General features: G+C 35.4%; 2 long non-coding RNA genes across 3 annotated transcripts in view; one reads left to right on the forward strand and one right to left on the reverse strand.

The window, feature by feature from the left end:
• Window positions 1–24,045, forward strand: part of LOC146405657 (uncharacterized) — a 191,415-nt gene extending 167,370 nt beyond the window's left edge. Inside the window, exon 2 of the long non-coding RNA XR_014838435.1 lies at window positions 20,732–24,045. This is a non-coding gene — a long non-coding RNA (uncharacterized LOC146405657). The remainder of the gene's footprint in view (window positions 1–20,731) is intronic.
• Window positions 21,527–26,626, reverse strand: part of LOC106509513 (uncharacterized) — a 265,044-nt gene continuing 259,944 nt past the window's right edge. For both annotated transcript variants that reach the window (XR_014838429.1, XR_014838431.1), the window contains one exon: window positions 21,527–25,785. This is a non-coding gene — a long non-coding RNA (uncharacterized LOC106509513). The remainder of the gene's footprint in view (window positions 25,786–26,626) is intronic.

Below are 26,626 nucleotides of genomic sequence, written 5' to 3' on the forward strand. Positions count from 1 at the left end.
AGGGCCACCATTGGTTGCCTGGAACTGGAAGCAGTGGGAAGGACAGACTGCAGATGGGAAGCTTTGTGTGGAGGAGGGAAATGCTCAGTAGCTTGACTGTAGCAGTGGTTTCATGAATGTATATATCTGACAGAATTGATCATACTGTAAATTCTAATTGATGTAGTATACTGTGTATTATGAATGCATATACACACTGATTCGTGTATACAAGCTTATCAGTATAGTTGATAATAGGGAGTTCCTTTGTGGCTCAGCTGGTTAAGGATCCAGCAGTGTCACTGCAGAGGTTCTGGTCACTGCTATGGCACAGGTTGGATCCCTGGCCTAGAAATTGGTCATGCTCTGGGTGCAGCATGTATATATACAAATATATATACATTTATATATATTAATAATTTCTGTGTGTATCATTATCCTTCATCGTGTGGACTGCTTCACTTGGAAAACCTCTTTCACAAATTTGAAACGATGAATAACTTCCAATTGTGATGAAGAAGGCCATAGAAAGACAATAGGGATGTTTAAGTTTCTGGAATGCAAATGTAAATTGTGGCTCTTTTCTGCACAAATGAACCCAGATTTAACAAATGCTGAATAGCTTTGGCTAAAATGAGTTATACACAATATCCCTCATAAATATTTCTTACTCTGTTTCATAAACTATCATTAAAATCATTATCAATATATAAATAGATTAGCAAAAAACCTCCACCTAGTCACAGTACTGAATGACCAAAATTTTAGAGGTCAGAATTGAGTTGATCTAAGATAAATGTCTAAAATAATTACTTTATTTTGTAGGACTTTGCAAAGAGTTTTCCAAAAAATATTCAGAAGAGATTATCAACATGTCATTTTCTTTTTTCTTTTTTTTTTTTTTTTTGGTCTTTTTGCCATTTATTGGGCCACTTCCGCAGCATATGGAGGTTCCCAGGCTAGGGGTCTAATCAGAGCTGTAGCTGCCGGCCTATGCCAGAGCCACAGCAATGCTGGATCCGAGCCACGTCTGCAACCTACACCACAGCTCTCGGCAACGCCAGATGCCTAACCCACTGATCAAGGCCAGGGATGGAACCCGCAACCTCGGATTCATTAACCACTGAGCCACGACGGGAACTCCTCAACATGTCATTTTCAAAGATGCCTAATTATATGTTAATCAATCATCATTACTTCAGCTCTTAGTCCACAGGTCTTAAGATATACACATCACAAGTTTGATATGATCTTTGCCTTCATTGAACTTAAAATCTAATAGCAGCAAGTGAATCATTAACTGTATAAAGCCTTTTTTACATTTTTCTAAGTGCTATAAATAAATATAAAATGATACAGGATAGTATTAAGTGTGAATTTGAAGGCGGCTACTTAAAATTAAGTAGATGGATACTTTAAAGGAGGAATGCTTCTGAGGAGATGATATCTGAGCATTGATCTTAAGTGTGAAGGGAAGTCACTGTGTGAATATCACCAGGAAGAGCATGTAAGACATAGGTCATAGATGGCAAATGCCAAGTGCTAGAGACTGGAATGAGCTCCTTATGTTCCAGTAAAGAAGGGATGTCAGTTGAGCCTGAAGTGAGCAGATCAGGTTGGAGTTGGGTGAAAGGAGACAATTCATTAGTTTAACCAATTACCCAAACAGTATTTTTTTCTCAGCTAAAATTCCTCAAACTCTAGTTCGCCCAAAGTTTTTTAAACTTTAAAATGAGCATGTTAACACTATGGGATAGACTTTCTTAGTATTAAAAAAAATAAAATTCAAAATAAATTTGAGAACTTCTTGTAATAATGTGTTTTCTTAAAGTGGTGCTTTAAAAAAATCTCTAATTATTAAAAAAAAAACAATTGTAAAACTCACAAGTACTTTAAAGTAAATGTTCAGTATTTCTTAGCTAAGAAATACACATTTTTAATGTTCACTTCACTAATTGAACATAAGATTTAAAGAATTCAGTTGCCATATATTAAGCTGAAGCACGGCTATACACACTGACAGTTCATATCTTAGGTTATCTGGAGTTTAGGAAAAGAGCAGTTTAAGCACTGAAATGTAAACAGGCCATCTTTACTTCAAGCAACAATTGCTCTTTTGATTTAAATCATTCAATAATTTTTCATAATTTGAGGAAATGTGTGTCTAATAAAAGATGTGTGTGTAAATATGAAGCTTATTTTTATATTCATTGCTCAATTGACTTTGAACTGCTCACATATGCACCTGCTCAGAAATTTGTAGTTAGCTAATGGGAAAACTTTTAATCTTTAGAATTTATTAAATAAAAATTTCATCACATGGCCACAAGTAGCAGATTTAATTAATGTTTTTAAAATATTCATTACCTTAGATACATTTATGATTTAAGTTTCTGCTGCCCTACTTTCAGCTTCCACATATTTAGAGTTTCAATACTGAAGCAGCAGTTTATATTTATGTTTGATTTTACCAGCAGATCTCCTCTCTTCCATTCAGTTTTCATATTTCAGACCTCTGGGATTTCTCACAAAATATAAAATACAAATTCATTTAATAAGTCATAATCTGAAATAAATGGATCCTTTATTGCTGTCCCCATATTTTATAGCAGAAAAATAATTCCTTGAATAAACAGATACGTGTATATGTAGGTAGGTAATTAAGAAGAAGGAAACAAAGGAAGAAAAAAACTCATGCCATCTATCAGGTAAGCACTAAGTGCTGGCCATGTGGCTAGGTGTTGAAAAAGCCTTACATTGATTGATTAATTGATTGATTGTCTTTTTAGGGTCACACCCACAGCATGTGGATGTTCCTAGGCTTAGGGGTCGAATCTGAGCTATAGCTGCTGGCCTACACAACAGCCACAGCAACGTGAGATCTGAGCCACCTCTGTGACCTACACCACAGCTCAGGCGACTCTGGATCCTTAACCCAATGAGCAATGCCCAGGATTGAACCCATGTCCTCATGGATGCTAGCTGGGTTCTTTAACCACTAAGCAACGACGGGAACTCTGAGCCTTATCTTTAAAACTAAGATAAGGATGTTCCCATTGTGGCTCAGCAGTAACAAACCTGACTAGTCACCATGGAGATGGGGGTTCGATCCCTGGTCTCTCTCAGTGGGTTGGGGATCCAGTGTGGCTATGAGTGCATAATGTAGGTCAGAGATGCAGCTCAGATCCAGTGTTGCTGTAGCTGTGGTGTAGGCCAGCAGCTGCGGCTCTAATTGGACCCCTAGCCCAGAAACTTCCATATGCCACAAGTGCAGCTCTAAAATGAAAAAATAAACAAATAAATAAAAATGAGATAAGTGAAACTTAAAACTAATAAAGGGGAAGAAAACAGATTCAAAAGCAAATATTTATGGCCCCAAAGCCATGTTGTCAGTAGGAGACAATACAAGAACAATTACTTAATTGGTCCTCTGTTATTAGTCTGCTTTGTTTTTATGTGTTAATGGGTACTAAAAATTAGGATAATATTACTCATTAGGTCAGTAATTTGACACTGGTGCTAAGGAGAATGTGTACCTTCTGGGCTCCAGAGTGGCTGCTTTCAGATCCTTTTGGACTGCAAGTAACAAAACGACTGTCTCCATTTCATTCAGGTCCAGATGTATTGAAAAAGATTTTTTTAAAAAAGTATTTAATAGGAATACATATTTTTAACATGTATTTTTCAACACTTTGCTCTTCTCACATCATCTGAAGACAGTTCTATATTTTTTCACTTAGTGTTTTCTCAATTTGTGTGAGAAATGGTCCTATCACCAAGGAATTCTTAATGTGCAATTCAGAAAAGTAGAGTAACAGGCACAACCATAATAACCTAGATAGAAAGGTTATGAGAGCAAAAGAAGTGCTAGCAATTCTGGGTACAGAGGTGGATAAGAGGATGGAGAGTGGTGGAGTGAGATTCATGTGGGAGATGGCCATGAGGACAGTGTGGAAGGAACGCTTTTCTGGCACTTGGATGGTGAAAATCTTTTGGGTTTGGGAAGTAGATAAAGAATTTCTGGGTTGATTAAAAATGTTTTTAGTAAATTTTATGGACGACATAGTTGGTTTTCTGGATAATGGGATGTTTGCATAATGCTGTGACAGGTCACAGGCTTGGCCATTTGCTGTATGACCATGCTTAACCCTTCTATGTATATGGACTGGAAAACTGCTGCTGAGAAAGTCTAACACAGTGAAGTATTGTTACTGATCTTAAGAGTTCCAAGGAAAGATTATTATTGATTATTGTTACTTTGTATGTCCTCGGGTATAAAAGAATGAGATAAGCTATGCCAGAGTGGAAGACGGAGTGGTAAAATTTGTGTATCCTAAATTAGGGCTACTGGTGCCCAGATGTTTGAAGTTATTCAAGAAGAATGCCCTCAGCAGAAGCTGTATCTGTACATGACTTTCTCATTTTTCTTAAGTTTTATTGAAGTATAGTTGATTTATGAGGTTGTGATAATTTCTGCTATATAACAAAATGATTCAGTCATATATATTTTCTCATTTTGAACACAACATGAGGTACTTTGTGGAGAGCTGCTTATTTCATTCACTAGTTTATATAAAGAACATATACCCTAACCTCTTATGCTTTTAAGGACTATTTAAAAAATATAATAAAGGAGTTGATGTATTTCAAAATCAGTATAGGACTTTGCATTTTTTTTTTTCTTTGTAGGGCCACACCCGCAGCACATGGATGTTCCCAGGCTAGAGGCTGAATCAGAGTTGCAGCTGGCAGTCTACACCACAGCCACAGCAATGAGGGATCTAAGCCACATTTGCGACCTACACCACAGCTCACAGCAAGGCCGGATCCTTAATCCACTGAGAGAGACCAGGAATCAGACCCACATCCTCATGGATACTACTAGGGTTTGTTAACCATTGAGCCATGATGGGAACTCCTGGATCCTGTTTACTTGAAATTAATACTGCTCCAAAGCTAGACTCAGTGGGTTATGTTCATAAAATTTACAAATAGATAAAGAACTTGAGAAGTGAGCAGCTACAATAATCAGACGTGAAGAGCAGCTTGAGTAAAGGTGGACATGGGGTTAGGAGGGAGAATACTGAACAAGCTAAACCAGGAAAATTTAACTTCTCATAGAAGAAAAAGACAATAGAACTTAAATTGGTCAGAGAAAATAGGAAACTGAATTATATCCATTTATTGGAACATTTTCATAATTTTTCAACAGACATTTATGTAGCAAATGAAAGCATACTATAGTGTCATATCTGAAGTCAGATTTATTACTTCTGGGATCTTATTTTTATTTATTTTATTTATTTATTTATTTTTTGTCTTTTTGCTATTTCTTGGGCTGCTCCTGCAGCATATGGACGTTCCCAGGCTAGGGCTCGAATAGGAGCTATAGCCACCGGCCTACGCCAGAGCCACAGCAACACGGGATCCGAGCCACGTCTGCAACCTACACCACAGCTCACGGCAACGCCAGATCGTTAACCCACTAAGCAAGGCCAGGGACCGAACCCGCAACTTCATGGTTCCTAGTCAGATTCGTTAAGCACTGCGCCATGACGGGAACTCCAGGGATCTTATTTTTAAAACTAACCCCTTATACACCACAGCTGGAATGGCAGCACCACTGCCTTAGGACTCACACAAGCAGCCAGATATGCACATTAGACCAGAGACATACTTTTGTGTCAGTCAGTTTGGCTCACTCATCCAATGTCAAGTAAGTCACTGCTGAACAACATTATCTTGAAGTCAGTAGAGACATGGAGATTGTAAACAACTCAATACAATGGATATAGTGTTGATGTCTAATTTTAAGACGTGCTTGAGAAATCCAAATAAAAATGTTACAAAACACTAAAAAAGTTTATGTAAATAATTATTAATTTTTTTGTACAAAGATATAAAATGCAGTAAATAAAATCGTGTGCATTAAAATGGTATGAGGAATTCCCTGGTGGCTCAACAGGTTAAGGTTCTGGCATTGTTACTGCTGTGGCTTGTGTAGCTCTTGTGGCTCAGGTTCAATCCCTAAGGAACTAGGAACATACCACAGGCACAACCAAAAAAATAAAATACATAAAATGGCATGAATATTCTGGCACAGTAAGTGTCTTCTATTCTGTAAATCCATTGCCACAAGCTACTTAAGAAAAAAAAAAATAGTAAACTGAAAATGATGCCATTTTAATGTTAATTCTGCTTTAAAGAAAAAAAAATAGTAAACTGAAAATGATGCCATTTTAATGTTAATTCTGCTTTAAAGACAAACATGCTGAAAAAAAGCAGCATCTCCAAAAGGTGTTTAATTACTAGAGTTCTGCAGTTATTCTATATGTAAGGTGGATAGTTAACTTATTTGTCAAATCTGAAATTTTATCAGATATACCAGGCATATATGGTTATTAAGCAGGCATAATTTCACCACTTTTTGCAATAATTTGGGAAATATATTTAATTATTATGAAAGTAGGTACTGAACCACTTTGGGTGAACTGACAAAGTTTTACGGTACCATTTTTAGAGACACCAAGGCAATTTTACAAATCTGTCCCAAGTATAAAGATACTATTGAGGGTCAAAGTCAATTTATAAAATAATATTTATAATAATTTACTTGCTATGTGTCTTAATTATTTATCAATATATGATTCTAAGAATACTTTTTAAATTATTTTTATTACTCAAATGAATTTATCACATCTATAGTTGTATAATGATCATAACAATCCAATTTCACAGGATTTCCATCCCACAGCCCAAGCACATCTCCCCACCCCCCCAAACTGTCTCCTCTGGAGACCATAAGTTTTTCAAGGTCTGTGAGTCAGCATCTGTTCTGGAAAGAAGTTCATTCTGTCCTTTTTTCAGATTCCACATGTCAGTGAAAGCATTTTATGTTGGTGTCTCATTGTAAAGGACTTCACTTAGCATGATAATTTCTAGGTCTATCCATGTTGCTAAAAATGCCAATATTTCATTCCTTTTAATGGCTGAGTAATATTCCATTGTGTATATGTACCACACCTTCTTGATCCACTCCTCTGTCCATGGACATTTAGGTTGTTTCCATGTCTTGGCTATTGCAACTAGTGCTGCACTGAACATTGGAGTACATGTGTCTTTGCGAGTCGTGGTTTTCTCTGGAAAGATGCCCAGGAGTGGGATTGCTGGATCAAATGGTAGTTCTATTTTTAGTTTTTGAAGATTCTCCATACTGTTTTCCACAGTGCTTGCACCAATTTACACTCCCAGCAACAGTGTACTAGGGTTCCTTTTTCTCCACACCCTCTCCAACACTTACTGTTTGTAGACTTTTGGATGATGGCCATTCTGGCTGGTGTAAGGTGGTACCTCATAGTGGTTTTGATTTGCATTTTTCTAATAATGAGTGATGTTGAACATCTTTTCATATGTACTTTGGCCATCTGTATGTCCTCTTTGGAGAACTGTCTGTTTAGATCTTCTGCCCATTTTTTGATGGGGTTATTTGTTTTTTTGGTGTTGAGTGGTAGGAAGTGTTTATAAATTTTGGAAATTAATCTCTTGTCAGTTGATTCACTTGCAAAGATTTTTCTCCCATTCTGTGGGTTGTCTATTCGTTTTGTTTAGGGTTTCCTTTGCTGTGCAGAAACTTTTAAGTTTGATTAGGTCCCATTTGTTTATTTTTGTTTTTTTATTGTCAATACTTTAAGAGGTGGAAGAATGCTTTGTTCTCAAAATGTGGATTCGAAAAAATATGTTTGAAGTTATTTGAGAGTTTCATCACTGAGCGATTGATTACATTTGTCATGTAATACATGAAGGATTTCTCATTTGCTTTAAGCATAGTAATGTTTTTAATAATTCTATAATATCTTCATATACAACATAGAGTAAATGATACTTATGAAAACTTAGCTATTTCCTTTTATTATTTGACTTTTAAGTAAAAATTAATTGTAAAGTGGAGCCATCTAATATCAACTATACCTAAAGTGTTCAGCCACCAGAGTTTTTCCATTTCTCTTGGGTATCCTATGAAAATGATTGGTAAATGCCTGCATAGGTATTACCTTTCTCCCTTTACTAAAGGATAATAAGTTCTAGGACAGTCCAGTATTTCCAAATATCGTATTCAAATATCTGGAGAAATTGAGATTCATAATGCCCTACCTGCCTTTGGGTAATTTTTTGACCAGCAGATTTAGATTATATAAATTTGGATCTTATAGAATTAGGGTCAGAAACGTGCCAGAGATTTAATACTACATTGACATATTAATGTACTTTTGAACAACCAGGATGCTGCTTCCTGATCTGGCCAGTTTTTACCTATTGAGTAATGGACTTTCACCAGGTACTAGATGTCATAAACTAATTCTTGAAACATGCCTAATCCAGACCTTACCTGATCCAGAAAACTAACCCTGACTTCTCTATCTTTCTGTTCCTGGAATGTACTTAATTTCTCTACAGCCTGGCTCCCTGTAAATCTTGAGCTACTGTTTTAGAATATGAGGAAGACTGACAGGTGCCTATTTTATAGACATTCCTCATAAGATGTAATTTAAAAATGCAGGTGTAATATTGCCCTCTTTTGTACTCCCATTGCCTCATCTACCTACATTTAATGTAGAATTTCTAATATTTTACTGCATGATTTAGTCTTGTGCCTACTTACACATTCTAGATTGCAAGCTGCTCAATAGCCAGTTTAGTATATTAAATTTTGTGATTTCCAGTAAAAAGTGCTTAGCACGTGTTTAGCACTCAGCAAAAGCTTACTTGAATAAGCTGATGAGTAATTTGCGGGCCATCTAAAGAAGGATCATGCTGCATGTGATACCTAAAGTCCTATGACGGTTTCTCCAGGTCACAGCAGATCCCTAAGCCTTCTTCTTTTCTCAAATCTGGTAATGAATATACAGAACCTTGGAGCTAGGAATGGAAGGGATATTGCCTTCAAATACACTTATAGACAAGGAAAATATGCAAGTGTTTTGCTATGTATTGAAATACTTTTAAACCATCTTTCTAACTTGATTGTTAAACCCAGTTTAACAACAGCAAAAATAATAACTGATCCCTTACAAAATAGGCCTAAATCACTTTAAAATAATTTTAAATTCAACAACAAAATTATGGATAGAATTCCTATGCTTACAACTCTAATATAAAACTAAAATATATTTATAAGTAAAAACAAATAGAGTAAGTCCTTAACATTTGCTTCTGGATTTGTTTTCCAATCTCCCTCCCTGGAGACGCACATACTCAAGGGAGCGTACAGTTGGACCTTAGAAAACAAGTCTCAGGCTTGAAATTCTCAAAATTATGGGAATGCAAGTGAGAATTCTACTGTCTCCTTTCCAGCAAAGGCTTAGTAGCCAGCAGCTTAAGACATGCTGGCTTTCCTTGGAAACAGGTAGGAAAATCAGTGGATCTCAAGGTGATGAGAGTCAAAATTACTGGTTTATTCCATCAGAGAAGATAGATAGGTGTCAACATCCAATTTATACTCTTGAAGGCTTTTATCTGCTGGCATTTCATGCTGGAAGAAAGTAAAAGCCTCCATAAAGTTGGAAGTTGGGAAAGGAATGCTTAACCCTGATTCCTCCTGGTGACCCTTAGACCAGTGATGTGCCCTTCAGGAGAAAGTAAATTAGCCAACTCATTAGCTACTAGGTAACTGAAACTTAAGGCAATAACAAAAATGGTAACATTTTTCTGCTGCCTCTGACTTAAACCTGCAGTGTTTAAAAAAACGAAAAAGGAGGGAGTTCGCCTTTTGGCTCAGAGGTTAATGGACCTGACTAGAATCCATGAGGATGCGGGTTCACATTCTGGCCTCGCTTGGTGGGTTAAGGATCCAACATTGCCGTGAACTGTGGTGCAGTTCACAGATGTAGCTGATATCCTGTGTTGCTGTGGCTGTGGCATAGGCTAGCAACTACAGCTCCAATTGGACCCTTAGCCTGGGAACTTCCATATACCACAGGCGCAGCCATTAAAAAAAAAAAAAAAAAAAAAATTACTAAAAATGAAAAAGGAGGCTTTCTGGGAGGAGGTATCAGAATACTTTGATGAGATACCAGTGTCAAAATACATTTCCTTGTAACGTCAAGCTCCATACAGTGATAGTGTTGTCAGTAGGAATTTGAAAATATAATATTCATGAAATCATTACCTTGGTAGATGAGGTTAATATGAGGCTTGGAATATTTTTCAGTGTTTTTGTAAAATTGCAAGTGTAAAATGCCCTTAACACTGAAGCAGGCACGTATAGGTCAGTCAAGCACAAGGGCTTCCATGGCCCTAACCCTTCAAGTTCTACTGCCCTGCATGGGGCAGAGCTGTGGTGCTGAAACATGACTTGGGCAATAAAGTGACAGGATAACTTTTCTTGTATAACTTAGATTTCTTTTGAAGTTTAAATTTTTGGTATATATTTAAGCAAAAACACTAATAACAAAGATACATGTACCTAGACATAGTTCTCAGTGCGACACAGCAGGATCTCATTGTTAATCCATTCCAAAAGCAATAGTTTGCATTCGTTAATCCCAAACTCCCAATCCATCCCACTCCCTCTCTCTCCCCCTGGGCAACCACAAGTGCTATTCTCCATACACTTATGATGGAGCATGATAATGGGAGAAAAAGTACGTATACATGTATGTGTAACTGGGTCCCCATGCTGTACAGGGGAAAAAAATTGTTGGGAAAATAACAATAAAAAAAAAGATATATGTAACCCAATGTTCATACCAACATTATTTACAATAGCCAAGATATGGAACTTCAGTGTCCATTAACAGATACATGGATAAAGATGTGGTATGTGTATATAGATACACACATATGTATATACATGTATATATGTGTATACATTAATATTATTCAGTCAAAAAAAATTTTGCCATTGGCAACAACATGGATGGACTTAGAGGATATTTATGCTTCATGAAATTAGAAGTTAGAGAAAATACTGTGTGCTATGACTTATATGGAATCTAAAAAGTAAAACACATAGTGAATATATAAAAAACAGAGGGAGCTCCCCCTGTGGCACAGCATACATGATTCTGACTAGTATCTAAGAGGATGCAGGTTCCACCCCTGCCTTACTCAGTGGATCGGGGATCCGGCCCGTGGCTGTGGCTTAGGCCAGCAGCTGTAGCTGTGATTCAACCCCTAGCCTGGGAACCTCCATATGCTGCAGGTGTGGCCCTAGAAAAGCAAAAAAAAAAAAAAAAAACCCACAAACAAAAGAATCCTAGTGGTTACCAGTGGGGAAAGGGAAGAAAGAGAATAGGGGAGGGGCAAAACAGGAGTAGAGGATTAAAAGGTACAAACTTTTTTTTTTTTTTTTTGTCTTTTTGCTATTTCTGGGCCGCTCCCGCGGCATATGGAGGTTCCCAGGCTAGGGGTCGAATCGAAGCTGTAGCTGCCAGCCTATGCCAGAGCCACAGCTCACGGCAACGCCGGATCGTTAACCCACTGAGCAAGAGCCGGGATTGAACCCACAACCTCATGGTTCCTAGTCGGATTCGTTAACCACTGCGCCACGACGGGAACTCCAAGAGGTACAAACTTCTATGTATAAAATAAATAACCGACAAGGATCTATTGTACAGCACAGGGAATTTAAAAATATAAAAATTATGAATATGTTGTATATATGAAACTTAGATAATACTATATATCGACTATACCTCAATAGTTTTGTGTGTGTGCGTACTTTTTAGGGCCACACCTGTGGCAAATGGAAGTTCCCAGGCTAGGGGGGGAATCAGAGCTGTAGCTGCAAATTTATGCCATAGCTACAGCAATGTGATCTGTGTCTGCAATCTGCACCACAGCTCATGGCAACACCAGATTCTTGACCCACTGAGTGGGGCCAGGGATCAAACATGCATCCTCATGGATACTAGCTGGGTTCATAACCCACTGAGCCACAATGGAAACTCCAAATATTTTTTTTAAATGAAATTTACCCACAAAGCTTCTTGCTCATTTATTTAAATGCTGTCTATCTTAAATTTATGAATTTTCTGTAAAATAAAATTGACATATTTTCATTTGAGGGGAAGGGGGAGAGGGTGCTAAACCTGTGACATGTGGAAATTCCTGGGCCAGTGATCAAACCCGTGACACATCAATGACCTAAGTGACTGTAGTGACAATACCAGAACCCACTGCATCAAAAAGGAACTCCTGTAGTATTTTTTAAAGTAAAAAGGAAATACTCAAAGAGTGTAAAGAAGAAAATGGCATAATACCTTGAATATGGCAAACATAAAACTTATAGATAAGTTAAAAATGTAACCCCACAAAATAATGGCATGAAATAAGGACCAACATAAAATTTCATTACCCATGCTATGCACTGAATTATGTCCTCCCAAAATTTATATTTTGAAGCCTTACCCCCAATGTAACTATATTTGAAAATAATGGCCTGTTAAGGAGAGAATTAACTTTAAATAAGGTCATAAGGGTGGGATCCTGATAAGATAGGATTAATATACTTATAAAAAGAGTTATCAGTTTCCTCCCACTCTGTCCCTGCCCAAATATCATTTTTTTTAGGTCTTTTGACATAGCATACTAGTTTTAGAGGTACAATGTTATGATTCGTATAATAGCAAATGATTACCATGGTAACTTTAGTTAACATGCATTATATTACATAGCTGAAAAAACTTTTTTGTAATGAGAATCTTCAATATGCACTCTACTAGCTATTTTCAAATATAGTTCGGTGGTATTACAGTCACCATGCTGTATATTAGTCACCATTCCTGTTTAGTTTATATGTAACTCAAAGTTTGTACCCCTTGACTCACTTTACCCATTTCAGCCACCCCCAAAATCTCTTACTTGGCAGCCGTCAATCTGTTTTCTGTATATGAGCTTGGTTTTTTAAATTTGTTTTATGGAGTTTTGTTTTTTTTAAAGATTCCACATATGGAAATCCCGTCGTGGCGCAGTGGTTAACGAATCTGACTAGGTTGCGGGTTCAATCCCTGACCTTGCTCAGTGGGTTAAAGATCCGGCGTTGCCATGAGCTGTGGTGTAGGTTGCAGATGCGGCTTGGATCCTACGTTGCTGTGGCTCTGGCGTAAGCCAGTAGCTACAACTCAGATTAGACCCCTAGCCTGGGAACCTCCATGTGCCATAGGAGCAGCCCTAGAAAAGGCAAAAAGACAAAAAAAAAAAAAAGAAAAGAAAAGATTCCACATATAAGTGAGATCATACAGGATTTATCTTTCTCTGTCAGGCTTATTTCACTTAGCATAATGCCCTCAAGGTCCATAACATTGTTGTAAGTGGCCAGATTTTCATTCTTTTTTATGGCTGGATAATATTCCATTATGTGTGTATATATGCATGAGTGTGTGTGTGTATATATGTATATAATCACATTTTCTTTATCCATTCATCTATTGATGGACATTTTTGTTTCCATGTAATGACAACTGTAAATGATGCTGCAATTGAAAATGTGGGTGCGTATCTTTCTGAGTTGGTTTCTAGTTTTGTTTTTTGTAATAAATACCAAGAATTGCGGGATCATATGGTTCTATTTTTAATTTTTGTGTAATTTACAAACTATTTTGCACAGTGGCTGTAGCAATTTACATTACCACCAATAGCGCACCAGGGATCTCATTTCTCCATACCATCACCAGTACTTGTCATCTCTTTTTGATGATAGTCCTTCTAGCAGATAATTTATATCTGATTTTAAAATGCATTTCACTAATGATAAATGATGTTGAGCACCTTTTCATGTATCTTTGGCCATTTGTATGTCTTGAAAAATGACTATTCCAATATTTCACCTATTTTTTTAATCAGATTGCTTTTGGAAGGAAGGCACTGAATATCTGTTAAGTCTGGCTGGTCTAATGTGTTGTTAAAGGCAGTGTTTCCTTATTTTCTTGTTAAATGACCTATTCAGTGATTTATAGGGTATTAAAATCCCTAATAATACTATTTCTCACTTTGCTTTATATATGTAGAGGCTCCTATGTTGGGTGCATAATATTTACAAATGTTAACCTTCTGATAGCTGGTGTCTTCCTCTTCCATATCCTATTCAATTATACATTTCTATTTGTCTGAATTCTCACTAAAATATTTACCTAATGACTTCCTTGTCTCTACACTGTACCCCTGTGAAAGAGGTTGAAAAACAGTTTAAGTAAATAATGTAGACATATATATACACTTAAAACCTTCTAATAAAACTAATATAAGTGCATATATGTATGTTCCCATTGTGGCTCAACAGATTAAGAACCCAACAGTGTCCATGAGGATGCAAGTTCAATCCCTGGCCTCACTCAGTGGGTTAAGGATCCAGATCCTGTGTTGCTCCAGGCTGTGGTGTAGATCATAGATGCGGTGATGTGGCTTGGATCAGGATTTTCTATGGCTGTGGCATAAGCTAGCAGCTGCAGCTCCTATTCAACCCCTAACCAGGGAACAATATGGTGTGGGTGTGGCCTTAAAAAAAAAAGAATATATATATATATAATACACACTTTCATGACTCAAATTTGAGGTAGAAATTGTTTTAAAGAAAATCTTTGGAGGGGTAAAAGTTATATATATAACTAGGTTTAAGAATTCTAGAATAATGTGATATTTGGAGCATGCAACTTATTTTAATAATCAAATTCATTTAAACTGTGTTCTCATATGAAAATTAAAATGTAAATTTAGACCTTTGAGTGGACCTGGTCATAGAACATGCTGTTTATTATATCTGGTTAATAGAAGTATCTATTTAACTCAAATTGTCCTGATAAACATTTTCCCTAATCACCTATATGGATTAAAATAATATGTAAATCAGTAAGTTTACAAATGTATGTCAAGGATTATACAGTCAATAGGTTTTTTTTATGTTTTGTGGAACACATGGATTCCTATGCCAAATTCAATTAAGAGAGAACCTCACTCAGCATTGTCATTTCTATTATGAATATAGTGAAAAATTTACCAATTGGAATGCCAAGATAGTCATTAGTTATTGGACTTATATTTGCTTAGCACTATGATTTTAATCATTTCTTCCCTTTCATAGCACTGAGCAACATTTTAAAGTGTTGAATTTTTGTGTACTTTAAAACACACTTCTGAAATTTTTCCCTTCAGTGTGACATACATTACGTAGCCTTGATACTAAAGTCCTAATACTCTTGGCCGTATCATCAGGATTACTGAAATGAGTCCATACATGCAGGGTTAATTAAAAATTGTAGGGAGCTCCCATTGTGTCTCAGTGGATTAAGACCTCATGTTGTCTCTATGAGGATATGGGTTCCATCCTTAGCCTCACTCAGTGGGTTAAGGTTTCAGCATTGCTGCGAGCAGTAGCATGGATGACAGATGCAACTCAGGTCTCAGTGTTGCCATAGCTATGCCGTAGGCCCCGACAGCAGCTCTGATTCCACCCCTAGCCCAGGACCTTCCATATGGCACAGATGTGACTATAAAAAGAGAAAAAAATTGGAAAATGTAATCCTGTTAATATAGGACTATGAAAATGAGATTTGCTCTTGGCAAACAAGGGATTTTTATATTCATCTAAAGTTTTCAAAGTCTATCACTAGGGGGAAAAAGAAGACAAAGCATTACCTGCAAAAATGTTGAAGTGTGCATTGAAAAAATAATGCTATATGGCAATAATTTTAAGTTACTGTAATCTCTTTCAGTCCTCAAGTTATTATAAATCATAATGTCAGTGAACTAGAGGCTTCATAATTCTTTCAGCATAAATAATAATGAGTTTCGGATGAGTAGGCAAGTGATATTTGTAAGACTATTTAAGTGCTTTGATTTAGAGTAGTCAGTGAGCTCATAAAAACACAGAAGACAACTGAAGGTAAACAGTATGAAACAGATCTGAAAATTTAACACTGAGTTATTCTCTAGATGTTGGAAAGATGTGCACAGTCTATGGGTTAAGAATAAACACTGCCTTGGGAAAAGGAAGAGGTATCAGTCAAAGAGTACAGTTAGACAAAATGATTAAGTCCTAGAGATCTGCTTTACAGTATAGTGCCTAGAGTTAACAGAACTGAATTGTATACCTAAAATTTTTCTAAGACTTTAGACCTTATAGTAAGTGCCCTTAGCATAAATACCAACAATATTAACAACAGGAAGAAACCTCTGAAGGTAATGGTTTCATGAATGGTTGCTTTTCTCCAAGTTCATGAAGTCGATCTATTAATGTGTGTGATTTTTAACCATACTTCCATAGTGATATTTTTTAAAAAGAATGAATAAATGCTGAGTTGGAAAATACTATAAATCCATTTCAGCCTGAATATTAGATAGCCTGATGAATTAAACTCAAATATAATGATTACTTTTTTTACCAGATAGAAATGAAGTTGGGGTTTTTTACTTGTTAGAATGCATTAATACATTCAATTATTGAGGACAATGAATATCCTATGCTCATTCTTCCTCAGATCTTTACGGAGGACTTATGAATGTCCACTTAAAATCTATGGCAAATACAAGATGGATCCAGGAATACCAGAGGTGTACCATGGTCCATTTGTACCACCATTTATTTTCCTAGCAAATACATAGTACTTCAGCTTGGTACAGGATAAATAAACACCCTGCACTCTGGGAATTACTATACAGTTCCTAAAAATTTGATTGAGTGGATCTTTATGATTGAACAGATGTTGACCTCTGACAAGATCCCTTTTTTAAAAAAAAATTTTAAGATGCCTGTCTTTGAATCCAGAATGCTGGATGCTGGACTCAAAGCATTTCTGGCACTTCCATACCATGTCAGGAGCAAAGAGTGTAGGGCACAAATTCATGGTAACAAACCTTGTATTAATAGTCTTTCAACAGATATAACCAGAATTATCCTCACTTGACTACTTTAATTGATGCAGAGACAAAATATACTGGAGGCCCATCTAAAGACAAAACTTAATAGTTTAAAATAAAGCAGTATTACCCTAATAGAACCCTAATTAATCAATCACTTAATTACTTTTTTGTGGCAACTGAGTTTTTATCCATTCCATTTATATGCACAACTGGTTTTTACTGAATAGGTTTTTTGAACTAATTGACTGCAGAGTCAAATAATCAAACCAATGCTGCATGGAGATGTGGAATACATATCTCTGCTTATGAAATTTAACTGGTCATTAGCCTGCTTTATGAAAGTCTTAACTAATTCCCACTGACCTCTTTCCCCCGTACTATACCTTTCTGGTTATTCTACCAAGATAAAAAAGCTTACTCCAGCAAATAAGATCATTGAGCAGGTTAGTAACAATTCCTCCTTTAATCATCGCTTGTCTGTTTATAAGTATTATTATAGGTATTATTTATAGGTATTGATTTGAAAAATTTGCTTCACTCTACTATTGCTCTCTCTTAAGGTTATGGATAAACCCATATTTTATTCTTATAACATTTGAATTTCATTTCAAGAATTTAGGAAGTTCTGAAGTTACTTTTGTGGCCAACATTAACTTTTCTTTTTAAAACATTTTCAAATTTTGACATTTTATTTAGTGATCATTGTAGACTCACATGTAGTTGTAGGAACCGTTACACAAAGATCCCACATAGTACTGCCCAGTTTTCCTCTTAGGAACATATCGTATAAGTACAGCCTAATATCATAGCCAGAATATTCTCACTGTTACAGTCTACTTACTGGATTCATATTTCACTGGTTTTAAATGCACTTTCTGTGTATTTGGTTTCTGCAGCTTTTTCTACATGTGTGCATCCAAGTGGTCACTACAGGACATGTACATCCCTATTCTGGTACCTGGAGACATCCCCACAGGCACCTTCTTGTTCTCCTCCTCCTCTTTCTCCTTTTCTAATACTAGTTGCCAATAGAAAAAGGGAGGAGGGAAATTTTTTTCCCATAAATGGTGCTGGAAAAACTGGATAGTCACAGTAAAAAAAAAAAAAAAAAAAGAAGAAGAAAAGAAAAAACTTAACCCCAATTTCACATCAAATACAAATGGAACCAGACTATTAAACTTCTAGAAGAAAAATGGGTTAGAAATTTAGAAATACACCTTTTACTGTATAACGAATTTCAGATTCTAAATGTAAAATGTTAAGCTTAAAAATACTAAAGAATAAAATATGCTCATAATTGTAGGATAAGGAAGATCCATTTAGCAAGCTATAAGATAAAGGAATAATAAAGGAACAGACTACTGCTTTTGATTGTATAATATTAAACAAAATTTTTTTAAAAAGTAGACTAAATAAAATATTTAAGACATATGAGACAAAGAATTTGTATGAAAATGAATGAAGAAAAAAAGTAAAGAACTTACCCAAATAATTAGAAAGTTTATGAATAGGCAAATCAAGAAACAATACATAAAAATTACATTTAACATAAGGAAAATATTTAATCTCACATGCTATCTGAAAAATAAAACCAAAAGATAATTGTTTCTTCTACCATACTATAAAATGAAAAGGAAGAAAGATAGATTCAATTGACATAACTGACGTGCAGAATTGGTCAAATTGTGAGAAAATGCTCATGAACATGGGTACAACAGTTTTGAGGAAATAATAGTACAATATCTATTTATGTTTAAAATGTGCATGATTTTAAACTCAGAAATGCTTCCTTAAGTTATCTTGGAAAGTCTGAGGACAAAGAAAAATACATTTCATTTTAATGATTTTTTTAAAAAAACCTCAGATATTGACTAAATGTCCACTAATAGAATTGCTCATAAAATTGTAGTACAAATATATCATAGTACATTGTATAAATCAGAGTATAATTAAGTGGAAAACTCTGTCAAATAAGTGAATGTGTCATATTTTTAAAAAATACAATTCATAGACAATATGATCTGATGCCAGTTATAAAGAAAATCCTGCCAAGCATAAAACAAGTTCTTTCATCAGTACTCATGTACTCATGTACAGTACCATGAAAATTATAATTTTAGCTATGTGTATTTATTAAAATGTACTTAATACCAAATTTTCCATATAGATATATAGATACACTATCCTGTAACACTGACTTTTTGAGAAGTAACATGACAGTCCTTAGGGACAATGCTTGTCATATATATCAATGTCAATCCATTGTAACCCTTTCTTGAATTAATTTTTTTAAGGAGTTACATTTTAAGAGTTTAAAGGGGGTATAATCCTAAGAGATAAAAGAAAAAAAAACTGCATATTGCATGAATGTTTACCAACTGCAAAATCTTAATCTGCCAATGTTTTAGCAATATGTTGCAAAAATACTTCATATATAATGAGGAAAGCATGTTTAAATATGAAAAACAAAAAAGGTAGGTTCACCTGAAGACAACAAATTAAAATTTAAAAGAATACCAATAACATTACCATGGTATTTCGTTCAAAAACACCATTTCAGGTGAAGAAGCATTCTCAAACATGTTAGGCTTTTAATATACAATAAGAATTTGATTTTACTCTTCATCTTGCTTATAATCTCTCTGCCTGAAGGGCTACAAAAAGCACCATAAAGTCTTGCATAAAAATGATAAATGCAAAATATTAAAATTCAAACAAATGAGAAGTTTTTATAAAATTGACTCTAATCAAAAGGGAAATTATTCTTTAGTCAAACCAGATAAGTTCTGAATTTGGGAATAAGCTTTAGCAGGCTTAATAATGTCAATACATTTCATGTTGCCTCCTTAAAGAGAAGGAATTGCCATAAAAAGCCTCTAGAAAGGAAATCAAACAGATGCTCAACTCCCGATTTCAAGAAAGTGCTTAATTTAAAAGTGTATTTAACACCTTTTTATTTTCATTGGTAAAAAGCATACCTTTTAAAAATCTTTATTTCATTATCACCTGCTGCCTCCTTGTTCCCCAGGAAAAGTAAAGCTTAATGAGATATTCTTATGTAACAATAGCAGTTCTTAAAAGAAAATTAGAATGCTTGCTCCTGAAGGGATTTACAGATTAATTTGCCCAATCAACTCATAATGTAAGGGAGGAAATTAAAGAAGTATTTTCTAGAAATGGAAAGAATTTTTTTTTTTTTTCCCTACATGGTAATTATTCAGGGAGCCTGGGCCGGCTTCTCCCAGTATGGTTTATTCTTAAGTTTTTTGTACTTGTGACTCACTACTCAGTCATGAAGGACAAGTAAGCATCACTAAGAGAATGTTTGGGGGCTGGAAAACATGCAGATCATATCCAGGGAAAAATATGCCTAACTCTTTTTATTTTATTTTTGTTTTTCCTTTGCTAAGGACTGAGAAAAAGAAAGTATAGGATATTTAGAATTTACCTAAGATCAATATCCCCTCCCTGTGTACAGATAGAGGGCAATTTACACAGAATCCAGGGACACCGCACCCCACTCCACACACACAGATGGGAAAACAAATGCAAAAATGAAAAAACAATGACGGCGGAGTGGAGGTATACCTATTTCACAAGTGACCTCAATAGTCTCTATCATACACTAAACTATATCCATTGTATTGGATTCTATATGGTTTTAAAACCTAAGTTTTCAAACTTATGATTAATACTTTGAGACTACTGTCTTGTTCGCTTGTTCCTTACCTGATACTTTGGTCCTTTTTACTTGCGTGTTGTGATGACACAAAAATATTGGCTAAACTTGAGTGGAATTACATTGCAATTGAAATTCGTAGGGCAGATAAAAGAGGATATAAGAGTAGCTAAATCCTGTGTCCTTTCCAAAGCTACCTTGTTATTCTCTTTCCTACAGGGGCTCCCACAGAGGGAAACGGGCTAACTCTCCTCACCAGTCAATTTCACTCCTCAGAAGAAAGGAGAGGAATATTTTTCACCACAGCAAGCTCTGTTACCCAACCACCACCTGCGCCACTCTGTGGGCTAGAAATACTTCCCTCAGTTAATGCATCAGGTAACTCAAGGCAATGGTTCTCCACACCAGCATTCCTTGATAGTGAGGTTTTTTTGTTTTTTTGTTTGTTTGTTTTGGGTTTTTTTGTTTTTTAAGCAAAGGCTGTGGTTTTATATATTTATTTGTATTAGTAGTCAAAATCTTCAGTATATGTGAGACTTCCCACAGGGTCTGGAAAGGATATTTTTGGATCAGAAATGGGGACTTTCCCACCAGCAGGATTTTTCTTCGTGTAGGAAGATTGTTTTCAGTTCAATTCCAGCAACTCTGTTGTACTCTAGACGCACATTCTGTTTCAGCCAAAGTGCTTCTGATGTAGAACATTGCAGCAGACAGAGGGTGATCTTTTCAGCCTGGCAACCAGCAATTTGCTACCTTCAGAACTTATTAATCTGTGGCAAGTTAAGGGGTCCAGGTCTAACAGAATTCTCCTAAATTATCAGCTGAGACATTTCTGTTACCTTCATTGCATATTTCCCTTTGCCTGAATTTAGAGATTAAGTCTCTTCCCTGGGAAACTCTTACGATAATAAGAACATGCCTTTACAATCTAATATATTCAAGAATATTATAAATACCATGAAAGGTATATAACAAAAATATTATAAATACCATCAAAACTATATAGCCAATATATTAAGAGAACTTTATTTTTTTTTATTTTTTTATTTTCCCACTGTACAGCAAGGGGGTCAGGTTATCCTTACATGTATACATTACAATTACAGTTTTTCCCCCACCCTTTCTTCTGTTGCAACATGAGTATCTAGAGAACTTTAATTTTTAAAAGCCTAACTGAAATGGTGCCTTCAGGTAAATTGAAAAAATACATGCCACCTCGTCAGTCTACTTCTCTTTGTTTGAAAACGATCATTGATCATACACAAATGCTACTGCCCAGAGCTGTGTAACAACTATTCTCCGTGGACGCAAGATGCAAAACTAATAGTATAGAGAACAGAAAACAGAATACCTCTGGAGATTCCAGAAAACAGAGTACCTCTGGAGATTCAATGTGTAATTGGACTCAAATAAGTGATTATTTTTTGCTATATACATATTCATTAAAAAAGATACACTTATTCTAAAATATATTTTTATCAAGAGAAATTTATAAAAGAATCACATTAAGCTGAGCAAACTGCTAAAGTCATTCAAATGGAATTATTCTGATACCAAAAATAATGTATTTTCTATTACTTTGACATACAGAAATTAGAATCTTTCTGTAAGTGTGTTTTATCAATGGCTCCATTGATAAAGTAACAAAAATCATAACCCTGCTTTTTATAAAATTTCAGAGCTCATTCTTTACAAAACAGTAGCAACACTGCCAAGAGCAAAGTTTTTAGTTCCAACAGCATCTCCACTCCTATCACAAGAAAAAGAAAACACTGCCAAAAAACTTTTACTTGCTAGTATTTCAAAATAGAAATAAGTACTTCTATTTCAAAAGCTAATGGTGGCCAATTTTCAGACATTCATAGTGTGTTCCATATAACCTAAATTATATCCTTAACCTTCTGCACAGGGGTTGCTGCAATATAATTTGACTCAAATTAATGTTCTAGATATTAAAAAGCATTTACTCTCGAACCTTAGCATCACGATCAAGTGGCTAGGGAATATTCATAATAACTGGCTTCCAATTAATTGGTGAGACCCTTGAGAGGCTTTGTCTTTAAGCATCAAGATGGAGTTATTTGTCATATACTAATAACAGCAGGCCAAACCATTGCAGAACACACTTACTGTTTTATTTATTCTTTTTGGAAGTAGATCTTCTTATAATCTAGATAGATTCTATCTTGGAAAGAAACAGATGTCAGAAGGTAGCCTATTCTAGGAAGGCTAAGTCCAGTCCTTTCTAGGACAGCAGAAGAGAAAAAGAATACACTAGTCATGCCAAGAGGCTTTATATACTCTGTAAATTTTCTCATGCAAACATTGTACAACCTAAAACTAAACTGAAAACCTCTATTATTCTAATGTGGCTTCTCAGCAACTGAGTTATTAGGGGGAAAGCTCACTCCATTATTCACAAATTCCATGGAACAGGTAAAGATTTGAAATTTCTTTCTAGTCCCATTTATTGTAAAAGAGAAAATCATAAACTTTAGTAGTAAAAACACATCTATGGAGATATAGGGTGATAATATTTTTTACTTGTTGGAAAACATACTAAGGCATTATTATTTTGATAACATTATCAAATCCCATGTTTACCTCATTCTTAGAGAGTTTAACCAGGCATCAATATGACTTTAATGCTCACTGTTGAAAAGTGGTCATTTTGGAGTGATTCTGACAATCACTACAATTATTTTAGTACTGAAATTTGTGATTTAAAAAAAAAGGTTACCTTTGAAGAAATTGATATATGGGAAATTTCAATGAGTCTGTAAGTAAACTAGAATAGTTTATCTTATTCTTGGTCCACACTGCATGTAGAGATTTCTTATGTAAATGAAAACTGTTACTCTGTTTAAATTCCAGATGGCTTTATGAAAGAGGCATTGGCACATAACTGAGGACATGAAGGAAATACACTATGCCTACTCCATAAAACCTTATAATCTAATTGAGGAGTGTACTAATTCAGTTCCTCCAAGAAGCAGGCACCAAGATTAGACACACAAGATATTTACTTGGAGTGGGGGTGGGGGGAAGGGAGAAAAAATGATAGTGAAGATAAGAGGGACTTATCTTCACTATCCATGGGACTTACACAGCTGATGCAGATTTAACACTTGTGAAAAGAGAGAGGGAAGACAAAAATGAATGGATAGGAAGTGCTTCAAAGAGGAGTAAGTTGGAAGAACTGTGCATCTTCCCGTAGTCCATAGTGTATTCTTTGTGCTACATGAATTTATTTCTCTACATGGATACAGAGAGCAAAACCTTACTAGTTCCTATGAACTTCTCTGTCTGAGGAATATTTAGAAAAAAGGTTAGTGAAATGAATTGTAGCTCCTTCTGTAGTTTTAACTGAATTCTTACCAGTCTGATTGTCACCCAAAATGTTTACATTCAATTTATCTTAATGGTCATGTTAGCTTTGCAAGAGAAATTAATGCCCCCATGCCAGACAATAATAAGAAAGCAAGGAAAAGAAAGGAGGAAGAGAAGGAGATTGGAAGAAGACACACTAAAAACTTGAAATAATGCTACTGTTAGTTATTGGTGAGAAATGGTAATTTTTAGGAGTCATGGTCCTAACCATTAAACATATAGTCATTAGAAAAATGACTGCCAGATGCTAGTCATATGCAACAATTTTGAACAAGAAGATATACTTTATTAAGCCTCGTTAATTAATATGATAAAACTGGCTGGTTGATTTAATTTAAAAAAGGGGTTCCAGGAATTCCTGTCACTAGCATCCATAAGGAACAGGTTTTATTCCTGGCCTCGCTCAATAGGTTAAGGATTCAGCCTTGCCATGAGCTGTGGTTTAAGTCACAGACATGGCTCAGATCCTGCATTGCTGTGGCTATGGCATGGGCCAGCAGCTACAGCTCTGACTGGACCCCTAGCCTGGGACCCTCCATATGCCGTGAATGTAGCCCTCAAAAGGCAAAAGACAAAAAAAAAAAAAAAAAAAAAAAGTGGAAAGTCCTACCAAGCAACTTTTTTGACATAATGGTATGAAGTTGGAAATCTGTTACAATAAGAAAATAGGAAAATTCATATGAAGATTAAATAACATTCTACTGAACAACCAATTCAAAAACAAAGAAATTAAAAGAAAAAAATTAAAAACCTTGAAACAAATTAAATATGACATGTACCCAAACTTATGGGATGCAGAAAAAGCAGTTCTAAGAGGGACATTCATAAGGATAAATACCTAAGTCCAGAAACAAGAAAAATTTCAAACAACCTAAATTCACTGCTCAAGGAATTATATGGGTACAAAAACGAAACTCAGAATTCCTGCTGAGTGCTGTGGATTGAGAATCCAACTGCAGTTGCCTGGGTCACTGTGGAGGCACAGGTTTGATCCCTGGCCCAGCACTTTTGGTTAAAGGATCTGGCATTGCCACAGCTGTAGTGCAGGTTACAGCTGTGCTTCAGATTGAATCTCTGGCCCAGGAACTTATATATGCCATAGGTGTGGCCATTAAAAAAAAAAAAAAAAAAAAAAAAAAAAAACCCAAAACAAAAAAAACTCCATGAAACTCAAAGTTAATAGAAGTAAGGAAATAACAAAGATCAGAACAGAAATACGTGAAAGAGACTAAAAAGACAATAAAACTAAGAATTGTTTTTTTTTGAAAAGGTAAAACAATATTGATAAACCTTTAGCTATAATCACCAAGAAAAAAGACAGGACTAAAGTAAATAAAATAAACAATGAAAGTGGAGACATTGCAGTTGATAACACAGAAATACAAAAGTAGTCATAATAAAATACTGCAAACAATTATGTACCAATAAATTGGACAAAGTAGAATAGATAAATTCCTAGGAACATACAAATGTCCAAGACAGAATCATGAAGAAATAGAAAATCTGAATATACTGATTAAAAGTAAAAAGATTGAACAGCAATCAAAAACCTCCCAACAAACTAAAGTCTAGGACTAGAGAGTGTCAATGATAAATTCTATCAAACATTCAAAAATGATTTAATACCAGTCTTTCTCAAACTCTTCCAAAAAATAAGAGGGCACACTTCCAAACTCATTTTACAAGGCCAACATTATCCTGATAACAAAATCAGACAAGGGAAACCATAGGGGAAAAAAAAATAAAAGACCGATATCCCTGATGAATGTAGATGCAAACATCCTCAACAAAATATTAGCAAACCTAATTCAACATACATTAAAAGCGTCATATACCATCATCAAGTGGAATTTATTCTAAGGACGTAAAAGATGGTTCAACATCTGCAAATCAATCAACATGGTATACAAAGTTAATAAAATGAAGGATAAAAATTAGATGATCATCTCAATAGATACAGAAAAGGCAGCTGACAAAATTTAATGTCCATTTATGATGAAAACTCTGAAGAAAACGGGTATAGAGGGAATGTGTCTCAATATAATAAAGGTCAAATGTGACAAGTCCACAGCTAACATCTTAACTCAACAGTGAAAAGATGAAAGCTTTTCCTCCAAGACCAGAATAGGCAAGAATGCCCATTCTCACCACTTTTATTCAAAACAATATTGAAAGTCCTAGCCAGTGCAATTAAGCTAGTACAAAAAATAAAGTGCATCCTGTAGTGGCTCATGAGGCTCAGCAGGTTAAGAACCTGACATAGTCTCCATGAGGATGTGGGTTTGATCCGACTCAGTGGGTTAAGGATCCAGCATTGCTGCAGGCTGTGGCATAGGTCACAGATGCAGCTCAGACCCCCGTTAATCAGGCTGTGACATAGGCCCGCAGCTCTGATTCAACCCTTGGCTCAGAAACTTCCATATCCTGCAGATGTCGCCCTAAAAAGAAAACAAAATGTATCCAAATTATAAAGGAAGAAGTAAAGCTGTCATTATTTGCAGATAACATGATATTCCATAGATAAAACCCTAAAGACACCACCAAAAAATAGATAAAAATGATCGACAATTCAGTACAGATGTAGAATACAAACTCAATATACACCAGTCTGCTGTGTTTCCATACACTAATAACACTATTGGAGAAATTAAGAAAACAATACCTTTTACAATTGTATTTTTTTTAAAAATCCCAAGGAATAAGTTTAAACAAAGAATGAACTTC

This window comes from Sus scrofa, chromosome 2 (genome assembly GCF_054392235.1).
Source record: "Sus scrofa isolate SSC_HxYL_T2T_F1_AM1 chromosome 2, Sscrofa_HxYL_maternal_Yorkshire_Landrace_v2.0, whole genome shotgun sequence".
NCBI classification, from domain to species: domain Eukaryota; kingdom Metazoa; phylum Chordata; class Mammalia; order Artiodactyla; family Suidae; genus Sus; species Sus scrofa.